Raw genomic sequence first — 11,052 nt, 5'->3', positions numbered from 1 at the left:
TTTAGAATCAAAATTTGATACGTAAAGTTTTAAAAAGTCGTATTTATTAAATACTTCAGGGGTATATTATGTAACTTGTAATTAATAATTTCTATCATGTCGCTTTCATGTGAATAGTAAATTAATTAATTTCTTTTCATTTACTATTCATGAATAGTAAATGAATTAAAAAAAAAGTTTTAAAAAAAATAATAATTATAAAAAAATTATTAATTTGTAAAAAAAAAATCGTTTTTTTAAAAAAAAAAAAAGTTGTAAAAAAAAAACGTTTTTTTTAAGAAAAAAAATTCGTTTTTAAAAAAAAAAAAAAATTGCAAAAAAAAAATTCGTTTTTTAAAAAAATAAAAATAAAAATTTAAAAAAAAAAAATTTTTTTAAAAAATAATAAATAATAATTTTTTTTTTAAGTTTTATTACCTTTAGATTTTTAGACTATAGTTACAATTTTTAGTATTAAGTTTAGTTTTGCATAGTTATTTTTATTTCTAGAATTTTTAGGTTTGCCGTAAAATCCCTTAAGTGCTTATTCCTTAGACTAAGATTTAGGTGCTTTAGAATTTTGCGACGCCGTTTTTCGCGCTACTTTCTTATTTTTATTTTTCGACGCCTATTTTTCGACCTTTTTTTTTCGACATTTTTCGACGCGCAATCTATTTCTTTCTTATTTCTCGCCATTCTAGTTTTTAGGACTTAGAATTTTTTCTACTTCTTCTCTAAATTTCTTAAAATTACGAAAATTTATTTTAAGTGGTCAAATTGATAGACATCAAAATTTTCTGGTTCGTAGTAATAGTTGGATTTGTACGTGGACCGGGTTATTGGAGCCAAACAATACTCAATTATATTGAGACCAAACGAATCCTGCCCCTCTGCTGCATCTTTTGGCTATTCGAAACGTGGGCAAAATCAGAAAAGTCTATTGATTGGATAACTTATTATAATTTTTCTTTCCTTTTAAAAACTAATAGGATATTCAGTGAATGCACCGAGCAAGACGTTCACCACCTTTTGTACGTTCACCACCTGTAACTAGATCAAGACATTTAGCAAATATTGTCGCCGTTGATTTTTCTTTAGAATCGTCATCTAGTCGAACAAGAACTCCAACTCAAATTTCCGATAATCCATCTTTTGAACCCGACTTCACAATTAAGAACCCGGAGCATATTCAAGGACAATTCCAAGATCTTGAACCACTAATTATTCCTCCTGAGCCACAAACCATTAAATCAGAATCCTCTAGTGATTCGTATTCAACAAATTCAATTATGGAAGTAACGGAACCTCTAAGTATGGAAGATCGAATGAGAGCCACACGCACGGGCCAAGGTCACGCCATTATTAAGCCAGAAGTTAATGCGCCAGATTATGAAATCAAAGGACAAATTCTACACATGGTAACTAACCAATGCCAATTCAGTGGTGCACCGAATGAAGATCCTAACGAACACCTTCGTACGTTTAAAAGAATTTGTACACTATTCAAAATCCGAGAAGTGGAAGATGAGCAGATCTATCTCATGTTGTTTCCTTGGACTTTAAAAGGAGAAGCCAAAGATTGGTTAGAATCGTTACCTGAAGGGGCGATTGACACATGGGATGTCTTAGTTGAAAAATTTCTTCAAAGATTCTTTCCGGCATCTAAAGCCGTGAGACTTCAAGGAGAAATTGTTACGTTCACACAAAAGCCAAATGAAACATTATATGAGGCGTGGACAAGATTCGGAAGGATGTTGAGAGGATGTCCTCAACACGGTTTAGACACTTATCAAATAGTACAAATATTCTACCAAGGTGTCAACGTTGCTACACGAAAAGACATCGACATAACAGCTGGTGGTTCCATTATGAAGAAAACCGCAACTGAAGCTTACAAAATTATTGATAACACAGCCTCCCACTCGCATGAGTGGCACCAAGAAAAAGATATTTTTCATTCATCTAAAGTGGCTAGAGCCGATTCTAGCCATGACTTTGATTCCGTTTCAGCAAAAATAGATGCTTTCGAAAGACGAATGGAAAAGATGAATAAAGATATTCACGCAATACGAATCAGTTGTGAGCTATGCGGTGGACCACACTTATTGAAAGATTGTCACATTGAACCAACATTGGAACAACGAGAGAATGTTTCCTATATGAACCAAAGGCCTGGAAATAATTATCAAAATAATTATCAACCGCCAAAGCTAAACTTCAATCGAAATCAAAACATTCTTTACAATCCAAAAGGACCCGAAAATAACTGGTATAACCAACAAGGTCCGAATAACCAACCAACTCAAAACAACACTTTCAATCAACAAAGACCTGGCTTATATAAACCACAACAACAAACCGAAGAGAAAAAGTCAAATATGGAAGACGTGGTATTCAAGCTAGTTGAATCTCAAACACAATTTATTGAAACTCAAACCCAAACGAACGAGAGATTTGATCAGTCATTAAGAACTCAACAAGCTTCCATTTTGAATCTAGAAAAACACGTAGGTACTCTTGCTAGCATGATGAGTGAGAGGGAACAAGGAAAGCTACCGAGTAATACTGAAGTAAATCCTCGGAATGAGAATGTTAATATGGTTTCAACGAATTCTGAAAAACCAGCACCAGAAGATGGGAAGGTTTTAGATGAGAGTAACAATGAAGAAGTTACACCACCACCACCCGAGTATGTAAAGCTAGTGGTGGCACCATACAAATCACCCATCCCGTTTCCAAGAATAGGAGTTGAGTATGAGCAAGTTATAGGTAATAAAGATTGTGATACCTCTGGAAAGAAGAAGAAGAAAAAGAATAAGAAAGTGCAAGAAACAAAAGCCGTAAATATAAACCCGGTGAAGACAGTTCCACCAAAACCTCCACCTAGGGTAGGTGATCCGGGTGAATTTATTGTTCCTTGTCTACTTAGTGATTGTGTCATGTATGATGCACTAGCAGATTTAGGTGCAAGTGTAAGTGTTATGCCTCTTTCATTATATAAGAGATTAGGAGTAGGTAAGTTAAGTCCAACGGATATGAGTGTTCGACTCTTTGATCAAACCATTAAGCACCCAGTTGGAATTGCTGACAACCTGTAGTGACCCGAACTTTTCCATGTTTATATATATTAATTGAGATTGATATTTACATGATTAAATGTTTCCAACATGTTAAGCAATCAAACTTGTTAAGACTTGATTAATTGAAATATGTTTCATATAGACAATTGACCACCCAAGTTGACCGGTGATTCACGAACGTTAAAACTTGTAAAAACTATATGATGACATATATATGGATATATATATAGTTAACATGATACTATGATAAGTAAACATATCATTAAGTATATTAACAATGAACTACATATGTAAAAACAAGACTACTAACTTAATGATTTTTAAACGAGACATATATGTAACGATTATCGTTGTAAAGACATTTAATGTATATATATCATATTAAGAGATATTCATACATGATAATATCATGATAATATAATAATTTAAAATCTCATTTTATATTATAAACATTGGGTTAACAACATTTAACAAGACCGTTAACCTAAAGGTTTAAAAACAACACTTACATGTAACGACTAACGATGACTTAACGACTCAGTTAAAATGTATATACATGTAGTGTTTTAATATGTATTTATACACTTTTGAAAGACTTCAATACACTTATCAAAATACTTCTACTTAACAAAAATGCTTACAATTACATCCTCGTTCAGTTTCATCAACAATTCTACTCGTATGCACCCGTATTCGTACTCGTACAATACACAACTTTTAGATGTATGTACTATTGGTATATACACTCCAATGATCAGCTCTTAGCAGCCCATGTGAGTCACCTAACACATGTGGGAACCATCATTTGGCAACTAGCATGAAATATCTCATAAAATTACAAAAATATGAGTAATCATTCATGACTTATTTACATGAAAACAAAATTACATATCCTTTATATCTAATCCATACACCAACGACCAAAAACACCTACAAACACTTTCATTCTTCAATTTTCTTCATCTAATTGATCTCTCTCAAGTTCTATCTTCAAGTTCTAAGTGTTCTTCATAAATTCCAAAAGTTCTAGTTTCATAAAATCAAGAATACTTTCAAGTTTGCTAGCTCACTTCCAATCTTGTAAGGTGATCATCCAACCTCAAGAAATCTTTGTTTCTTACAGTAGGTTATCATTCTAATACAAGGTAATAATCATATTCAAACTTTGGTTCAATTTCTATAACTATAACAATCTTATTTCAAGTGATGATCTTACTTGAACTTGTTTTCGTGTCATGATTCTGCTTCAAGAACTTCGAGCCATCCAAGGATCCATTGAAGCTAGATCCATTTTTCTCTTTTCCAGTAGGTTTATCCAAGGAACTTAAGGTAGTAATGATGTTCATAACATCATTCGATTCATACATATAAAGCTATCTTATTCGAAGGTTTAAACTTGTAATCACTAGAACATAGTTTAGTTAATTCTAAACTTGTTTGCAAACAAAATTTAATCCTTCTAACTTGACTTTTAAAATCAACTAAACACATGTTCTATATCTATATGATATGCTAACTTAATGATTTAAAACCTGGAAACACGAAAAACACCGTAAAACCGGATTTACGCCGTCGTAGTAACACCGCGGGCTGTTTTGGGTTAGTTAATTAAAAACTATGATAAACTTTGATTTAAAAGTTGTTATTCTAAGAAAATGATTTTTATTATGAACATGAAACTATATCCAAAAATTATGGTTAAACTCAAAGTGGAAGTATGTTTTCTAAAATGGTCATCTAGACGTCGTTCTTTCGACTGAAATGATTACCATTACAAAAACGACTTGTAACTTATTTTTCCGACTATAAACCTATACTTTTTCTGTTTAGATTCATAAAATAGAGTTCAATATGAAACCATAGCAATTTGATTCACTCAAAACGGATTTAAAATGAAGAAGTTATGGGTAAAACAAGATTGGATAATTTTTCTCATTTTAGCTACGTGAAAATTGGTAACAAATCTATTCCAACCATAACTTAATCAACTTGTATTGTATATTATGTAATCTTGAGATACCATAGACACGTATACAATGTTTCGACCTATCATGTCGACACATCTATATATATTTCGGAACAACCATAGACACTCTATATGTGAATGTTGGAGTTAGCTATACAGGGTTGAGGTTGATTCCAAAATATATATAGTTTGAGTTGTGATCAATACTGAGATACGTATACACTGGGTCGTGGATTGATTCAAGATAATATTTATCGATTTATTTCTGTACATCTAACTGTGGACAACTAGTTGTAGGTTACTAACGAGGACAGCTGACTTAATAAACTTAAAACATCAAAATATATTAAAAGTGTTGTAAATATATTTTGAACATACTTTAATATATATGTATATATTGTTATAGGTTCGTGAATCAACAGTGGCCAAGTCTTACTTCCCGACGAAGTAAAAATCTGTGAAAGTGAGTTATAGTCCCACTTTTAAAATCTAATATTTTTGGGATGAGAATACATGCAGGTTTTATAAATGATTTACAAAATAGACACAAGTACGTGAAATTACATTCTATGGTTGAATTATCAAAATCGAATATGCCCCTTTTTATTAAGTCTGGTAATCTAAGAATTAGGGAACAGACACCCTAATTGACGCGAATCCTAAAGATAGATCTATTGGGCCTAACAAACCCCATCCAAAGTACCGGATGCTTTAGTACTTCGAAATTTATATCATATCCGAAGGGTGTCCCGGAATGATGGGGATATTCTTATATATGCATCTTGTTATTGTCGGTTACCAGGTGTTCACCATATGAATGATTTTTATCTCTATGTATGGGATGTGTATTGAAATATGAAATCTTGTGGTCTATTGTTACGATTTGATATATATAGGTTAAACCTATAACTCACCAATATTTTTGTTGACGTTTAAAGCATGTTTATTCTCAGGTGAATATTAAGAGCTTCCGCTGTTGCATACTAAAATAAGGACAAGATTTGGAGTCCATGTTTGTATGATATTGTGTAAAAACTGCATTCAAGAAACTGATTTCGATGTAACATATTTGTATTGTAAACCATTATGTAATGGTCGTGTGTAAACAGGATATTTTAGATTATCATTATTTGATAATCTACGTAAAGCTTTTTAAACCTTTATTTATGAAATAAAGGTTATGGTTTGTTTTAAAAATGAATGCAGTCTTTGAAAAACGTCTCATATAGAGGTCAAAACCTCGCAACGAAATCAATTAATATGGAACGTTTTTAATCAATAAGAACGGGACATTTCAGTTGGTATCCGAGCGTTGGTCTTAGAGAACCAGAAAATTTGCATTAGTGTGTCTTATCGAGTTTGTTAGGATGCAATAGTGAGTCTGGACTTCGACCGTGTTTTCTTTAAAAATGATTGCTTAACATTTTTGTTGGAAACTATATATTTTTAACATATGAATATTATGTGATATATTAATCTCTTAACGTGTTTGATATTATGTGATAGATGTCTACCTCTAGAACAAGTCCCATTGACTCACCTAATAATAATGAAGAGTCAAATGTAAATTGGAATGATTTGTGGACTGATTCACAAGTTCCCGAAGAGGAACCGGAAGAAGAGTCGGAACCGGAAGAAGAATCGGAACCGGAAGAAGAATCGGAACCGGATGAAGAAATAGAACCGGTGGGGGAAATAATAAAACGGTTAAGTAAAAGAAAATCCTCAACCAACCGACCAAAGTTAATTATGGTCAATGGTGTTTCCGCCAAGGAAGCAAAATATTGGGAGGATTACCAATTCTCCGATGAATCGGATTCCGACGAGAATTCCGATGATGTTATAGAAATTACCCCAACTGAATTTAAAAAGGCAAAAGAAAATAATAAGGGAAAGGGCATAAAAATAGAGAAATCTAATTCCAACCCCGATGAACTTTATATGTATCGTCAACCCCCGAAGTCCTTAAGTTGTAACAATGACCCGGGAACCTCTAAACCACCAGGTTTTTCTAAACCAATGTGGACAACGACGGCTCGTATTAGGGGAACATCATATATCCCTAGAAACTTGGCAAAATGAACCAAAACCGAAGAAGAAGAAACGAGCGAGTCGGAATAAGATAGTTGTATTCGTGTGGTGTAATATATGTAATATAGTGTTCTTATGCTTTATGATATATGTAAAAATTGCTTGTATTAATAAGTATTTTTTTATGAAACTAACTCTTGTCTATTTTACAGTTTAAAAACACAAAATGGATAGACAACCCAATATTTTAAGAGACCTACCCGGAGACATGATTGATGAAATCTTGTCTAGAGTCGGCCAGAATTCTTCGGCACAACTATTTAAGGCGAGATCAGTTTGTAAGACATTCGAAGAACGTTCCAAGAATGTCTTGGTTTATAAGAGACTTTCGTTTGAAAGATGGGGGATATCACATTGGGAAACCCATAAGTTACGATGTGTTTACTTTGACGCATATATTGCGGGGAACCCAAATGCTATTTTACGCAACGGGTTAAGAAATTATTTTGACTCAATATATCCGAATATTGGACTTCGTGATTTAGAAAAAGCGGCTAACATGCAACATAAAGAAGCATGTTATGCTTACGGATTAGTAATGTTCGCTTCTCACCAAAGTGAGAACAAGAACATCGGGCTACAACTATTAAACAAAACGTTTCCACAAGTGACGGAGTCGGTAATTGGGGTAAGAAATGAGGTTTTTAGATTATTACGGGACTGTTGGACATTACGTAACCCTCGTCCATTTGATGACGTTACAACACGCTGTCTTATCAACGGCCATAACGGTTATGTTGCACAAGACCAAGGATGGGAAGTAGTCCTAGTAAAACCAGAATGCATGACTTGTTTCTGGACGTATGAATTACGTGTCTTTATTGCCTTTGCCGAACGACTTGTGTACTAGCTAGAATTGTCTTCACAACTATCTTGTATCAAAGTTATTGTGTGCTATATTTCATGCTTTATGTAAAATAAGCGGTATTGTAAGTTTGTAAAATATTGTATAAAAGTTTGAACGCGAAATATTATTACAATCAGTTTTTCATATAGAATTGTAGTAGTTGAATTGTATATTAGCTACTAAGTATGAACTTAACGGGTAGGTACTACCCGAATTTAAACTTATAAAACGCTAATATGAAGAAAAAGCTTTTATAAATGAGTTCATATTATGCTACGAAATACTATTAACTACTCTTAATATTCTGTATGATTAACTTGTTCCATTTAACTATTTTGAAGGAAATGGCACCGACTACTCGACACACCGTGAATATGAATGAAGAGGAATTCCGTACTTTTCTAGCTTCAAACATAGCCGCAGTACAGGCTGCGCTACATACCAATAATAACCTTGGATCTAGCAGTACAGGAAATCGTGTAGGATGCACCTACAAAGAATTCACTGCCTGCAAACCTTTGGAATTTGATGGAACCGAAGGACCGATCGGATTGAAACGGTGGACCGAGAAGGTTGAATCGGTGTTTGCCATAAGTAAGTGTACTGAATAGGACAAAGTGAAGTACGCTACGCATACCTTCACAGGTTCTGCGTTAACATGGTGGAATACCTATCTAGAGCAAGTGGGACAAGATGATGCGTACGCACTACCGTGGTCAGCATTCAAGCACTTGATGAACGAGAAGTACCGTCCCAGAACCGAGGTCAATAAGCTCAAGACAGAACTTAGAGGGTTACGAACCCAAGGATTTGATATTACCACGTACGAAAGACGATTCACAGAATTGTGCCTATTGTGTCCGGGAGCATTCGAAGATGAGGAAGAGAAGATCGACGCGTTTGTGAAAGGATTACCGGAAAGAATCCAAGAAGATATAAGTTCACACGAGCCCGCCTCCATACAACAGGCATGTAGAATGGCTCACAAACTAGTGAACCAGATTGAAGAAAGAATTAAAGAACAGACTGCTGAAGAGGCCAATGTGAAGCAAGTCAAAAGAAAGTAGGAGGAAAACGGTGATAAGAATCACCAATACAACAACAACAGTAATTACAACAATAATCGCAACAATTATCCCAACAATCGCAAAATCAATCGCAACTACAACAAACGGCCCAACAACAACAACAACAACAACAACAGCAACTACAACAATCATCCCAACAACAATAATAACCGCAACAACAACAACAATCAGAAGCAGCTATGCCAAAGGTGTGAAAAGAATCACTCGGGGTTCTGCACCAAATTTTGCAACAAGTGTAAAAGAAATGGTCATAGCGCGGCGAAGTGTGAGGTCTACGGACCAGGGGCTAATAGAACAAAAGGAACAAATGGTGTCGGAACGAGTAATGGCGGAGCAAGTAGTGTCGGAGCAAGTTATGCCAATGTAGTTTGTTATAAATGTGGAAAACCAGGCCACATTATTAGAAATTGCCCGAACCAGGAGAACACGAATGGACAAGGCCGTGGAAGAGTTTTCAATATTAATGCGATAGAGGCACAGGAAGACCCGGAGCTTGTTACGGGTACGTTTCTTATTGACAATAAATCTGCTTACGTTTTATTTGATTCGGGTGCGGATAGAAGCTATATGAGTAGAGATTTTTGTGCTAAATTAAGTTGTCCATTGACGCCTTTGGATAGTAAATTTTTACTCGAATTAGCAAATGGTAAATTAATTTCAGCAGATAATATATGTCGGAATCGAGAAATTAAACTGGTTAGCGAAACATTTAAGATTGATTTGATACCAGTAGAGTTAGGGAGTTTTGATGTGATAATCGGTATGGACTGGTTGAAAGAAGTGAAAGCGGAGATCGTTTGTTACAAAAATGCAATTCGCATTATACGAGAAAAAGGAAAACCCTTAATGGTGTACGGAGAAAAGGGCAACACGAAGCTACATCTTATTAGTAATTTGAAGGCACAAAAACTAATAAGAAAAGGTTGCTATGCTGTTCTAGCACACGTCGAGAAAGTACAAACTGAAGAAAAGAGCATCAATGATGTTCCCATTGCAAAAGAATTTCCCGATGTATTTCCGAAAGAATTACCGGGATTACCCCCACATCGATCCGTTGAATTTCAAATAGATCTTGTACCAGGAGCTGCACCAATAGCTCGTGCTCCTTACAGACTCGCACCCAGCGAGATGAAAGAACTGCAAAGCCAATTACAAGAACTTTTAGAGCGTGGTTTCATTCGACCAAGCACATCACCGTGGGGAGCTCCTGTTTTGTTTGTCAAGAAGAAAGATGGTACATTCAGGTTGTGTATCAACTACCGAGAGTTGAACAAACTTACCATCAAGAACCGCTACCCACTACCGAGAATCGACGACTTATTTGATCAACTACAAGGCTCGTCTGTTTATTCAAAGATTGACTTACGTTCCGGGTATCATCAAATGCGGGTGAAAGAAGATGATATTCCAAAGACTGCTTTCAGAACACGTTACGGTCATTACGAGTTTATGGTCATGCCGTTTGGTTTAACTAATGCACCAGCTGTGTTCATGGACCTTATGAACCGAGTGTGTGGACCATACCTTGACAAGTTTGTCATTGTTTTCATTGATGACATACTTATTTACTCAAAGAATGACCAAGAACACGGTGAACATTTGAGAAAGGTGTTAGAAGTATTGAGGAAGGAAGAATTGTACGCTAAGTTTTCAAAGTGTGCATTTTGGTTGGAAGAAGTTCAATTCCTCGGTCACATAGTGAACAAAGAAGGTATTAAGGTGGATCCGGCAAAGATAGAAACTGTTGAAAAGTGGGAAACCCCGAAAACTCCGAAACACATACGCCAGTTTTTAGGACTAGCTGGTTACTACAGAAGGTTCATCCAAGACTTTTCCAGAATAGCAAAACCCTTGACTGCATTAACGCATAAAGGGAAGAAATTTGAATGGAATGATGAACAAGAGAAAGCGTTTCAGTTATTGAAGAAAAAGCTAACTACGGCACCTATATTGTCATTGCCTGAAGGGAATGATGATTTTGTGATTTATTGTGATGCATCA

General features: G+C 34.9%; 1 non-coding gene across 1 annotated transcript; it reads right to left on the bottom strand.

The window, feature by feature from the left end:
- Positions 1-1,652: 1,652 nt before the first annotated feature.
- Positions 1,653-1,759, bottom strand: LOC139850880 (small nucleolar RNA R71). The gene has a single exon (XR_011760256.1). It is a non-coding gene; the product is annotated as a small nucleolar RNA R71 (small nucleolar RNA).
- Positions 1,760-11,052: the final 9,293 nt, after the last annotated feature.

This window comes from Rutidosis leptorrhynchoides, chromosome 5, assembly GCF_046630445.1.
Source record: "Rutidosis leptorrhynchoides isolate AG116_Rl617_1_P2 chromosome 5, CSIRO_AGI_Rlap_v1, whole genome shotgun sequence".
Taxonomy (NCBI): domain Eukaryota; kingdom Viridiplantae; phylum Streptophyta; class Magnoliopsida; order Asterales; family Asteraceae; genus Rutidosis; species Rutidosis leptorrhynchoides.
The sequence above is the reverse complement of the archived record's forward strand: the minus strand, read 5'-3'. Positions and strand labels throughout refer to the sequence as shown.